The sequence below is a fragment of the Mercurialis annua genome, linkage group LG1-X, assembly GCF_937616625.2.
Source record: "Mercurialis annua linkage group LG1-X, ddMerAnnu1.2, whole genome shotgun sequence".
In the NCBI taxonomy this organism is placed as follows: domain Eukaryota; kingdom Viridiplantae; phylum Streptophyta; class Magnoliopsida; order Malpighiales; family Euphorbiaceae; genus Mercurialis; species Mercurialis annua.
In genome coordinates this window covers 39694560-39698059 of record NC_065570.1, presented here as the reverse complement: position 1 = coordinate 39698059, position 3500 = coordinate 39694560, and positions in this window count along the sequence as shown.

The following is a 3500-nucleotide window of genomic DNA, read 5'->3' as shown; positions in this document are numbered from 1 at the left end:
ATATAAGCCAAATATATTATGGCATGAGATGTTTTAATAGAAGGTGTTTGGATAAAATAGTTCTTAGTAGAACTAAGTACGGTTTTCTTCCATTAAGTCGACAGTTCCTCTTTTCTGCGACCATAATAGTGCTATTGCCCTAGCAAAGGAAACCGGGTCTCACAACTTATCCGAACATAAGGAAAGGCATTATCATACTATCTAAAGAAAGTGTTGGAAAGAGAAAAGTGTTTCTCTAAGAGATAGCATCAGCCAATAACACGGCTGACTCACTAACAAAGCTCATGACTTAGAGTCATTAAGGTTTACATGACTTAAAGTCATTTAGATTTACATCTTGAGAAGATGGGGCTTAGATATAGTTGTCAATGGCACTAGTGAAAGTGGGAGATTGTTAGTAATATGTGCCCTAGGGCCATTTGATCGTGTATATTTGTAGAACTAATCCCAATGGAAAAAGATATATATGTTTTATTTGAACTAAGTGTCTCATCAACTAAGTGTTCATTTATTACGTATTGTCCTTATCACATTGTGATAGAATCTATTCTTAAGGTGTTAAGAATATGAGTGACATATTCTATAATAAAAGTGATCTAAATAACCGTTCACGATCGATGGGGTTCTACGAATAAGGGCATCGCATTATTCCGGAAAGTTCGTCACCTCTATTTATTCTCCTGATTAGTAAAGAGTTACTAATTATAAGAAGTAGTGAGTCTCATACTACTTGATGGGGATCAGAATAAATATATAGACACTCAAGGGGGCTGAGTGAGTCGAACAAGTGACGCTAAATGACTTATACATGGTATTTCCTCAAAGTCAATTTAATGTCATCTAGTTAAAAATTGCACATATGTCCTTTGACTTGCAGTGACACTATCTTGTATATCGGTTATTAGAGTTTGATACTCCTTATCCCTAGATCTTTCATGAGCTAGGGTCGCTGGATGTGTTGGCTTTAGTTAGTTGTACATAGAGATAGGGGTTTAACCTAGAGAGGATTCATCAATCATGATGAACGGAGATAAGATTCTATGCTATCTCGAATTGTTCTTGATGGATGATAAAACATGCATAGCTATATATGACTTACTTAGAAAATTGTTTCTATTGGAAGTCATATTTATCAGAATAAGAACTGAGAGATGAGGTCATATGATCAAGACAAACAATGTTTGAGTTAACTCTGACACTAGTCGAGATCAGAATCTTAGATGAAGGGAATTTTGAGTGTACGGTAACTATGAACATTAGTTCATAAAGAATGCATCGAAACATTCATCTCTATTTGGGGGTCGTGATATGTTGCTAGACGTCACTCACGATCTATAAGAATTAATAATTAATGGGATTTAATTATTTAATATAAGAAAGATATTTCTTATTACTCTCGTTTCCATATAGAAGTGAACCTTGTTAGTCACACACAATAGAGTGTGCAACCGATTGAGTTTACGAGAGATTGATTTCATATAGATACTAGCATATCTCGGAAATTAATCTAAGATGAAAAACGAGTACTAATTTGTAAGAGCTATAAATTAGTAGGAACCCAATTGTATTTGATCCAAGTTAATGTAATTAGTGATTTGACGATGTCATGTGATGATGTCATGAGATGATGTCAGGATGATGTCACGTGATGATGGCATGTGATGATGTCATGTATGTCTTTGTGTATGACACCTAGCATGTGAGGTGTCAGATGGTGGCAACACTTATGCTTGGTGTGCGACACCTAGCATGTGAGGTGTTAGATGGTGGCAACTCCTTTACTTGGTGTGTGACACCTAGCATGTGAGGTGTTGGAGTTTTTCCATAAACTCCAGCCTATAAATAGAGGTTGTCAATACAACACACACAACATACTACAACACCAAGTTGGAGAGAGATAAGGCTATCCTTGAAGGAGTTCAAGTAGTCGTTAATCACAGAAAAGCTTGATGAAGTTTTTCATACATCCGAGCAAAGAAGTAATCACGGCGAGAGTTTGAGCTCAGGGTTTCTCGACAAGAGGAACTCTTGTGGATTACTTCAAGGCGTGGATTCAATCGGACGCATACTCGTGTGGACGAGCTTGAGGTTCCGTACCTTCGGGACTACAAGAATCGTGGGAGAATCGACATAGGTATTCTTCTTAGGATTTCTAGATGCGTGCTTTAATTACTAAATGATGCGACGATCCATTTGTTATTGATATGATCAATTTCTAGATCCAGATTGTTGGAATTTTAATATTAAATTGAAATATACGACCTTGACCCTCGCGTCCCGCTGCGCCAAAAGTCACACAACAACTCAAAATTAGGTTATAATATTTTCGCTCCGATTTCCTGATTCCGACTCCAATTTCTTTGATACTCTGCACGTATTCAAGGTACTAACCGTTAATTTTAATTTGTTATTTATAATTTGGATTATATTTTAGTTTACAACGATTATCGTATCGTATAGAATTGATCGAATTCGAATTGGTTCGACGTTTAAATTGCGGAATTGGATTGTTTGGCTTGTGTTTTAGTATTCGGAAAAGAAAATCACGACTAAACCGAAGGGCTGTGCGGACACACAGAATGGAAAGGCCTTCTATGCGGACGCACAGCGACGCTGAAGAGGGCGTAAGGCATTTTTGCCTATTTTGAACCACGCGTTCGACATTAGTCCTATAGGACTCCGAAACTTGGACGTTTAAAAGATTAAAACGATGTAATGTTTTAATAAAGCCATACATTAATCAAGACGATTAATGTTAAAGTGATTATAAGTTTATACCGAGAATTGTAGAATAAATTAAACGAGAAGTTCAATGTCGAGATTGGTTTACATGTTTTATTTATAGAGTAGTCTATAACAAGATTCATATTTAAGTCTATTGTTTATATGATAGGACTAAAGTTAGGAACTAGATGTATGACATTGCTATGACGTTTGAATTCTAACTAGATACAACGAGTAGTCGATCTTCCAAGTCAAGGCACTAGGGTGTTTGACTAGTGGGCTATCAGGAGCATACGCTTTAGAGGGATATCACTTTTGTGAGGTTTTTACGTTTGAATATTTATATTTAAACTGTTTTAAATAACAAATGGCACTAGTATAACAAAACCAAGAAAGATCCATTGAAAAAAATCTTCCTATTGGTTGACAATAGGACTCTATGATCATCAGTACTATTCTAGATACAAGCCTATGTCTAGTATAAAGGTTAGTGTGTCGAGGTGTTAAGTCATTAGGCGTTGGAAGTGCTAACCTTCCTAACTTAATGGGTAATTATGAGACGGCAGTAGCACGGTTACGGTCACAGGTAACGCTGTGATGGCAGTTTCATGGTTATGGTTTAGATACCCAAAATTAGATGGCAGTGATTCAATTTATGGTTTAGATTCTAAGTTGTGTGAGTCGAGGACCATATAATAGTTTGCCTTATAGGATTTCATATGGATCGATTAATTGGTAATACTTTTATACATAATTGATTTCTTATATAAGCGATT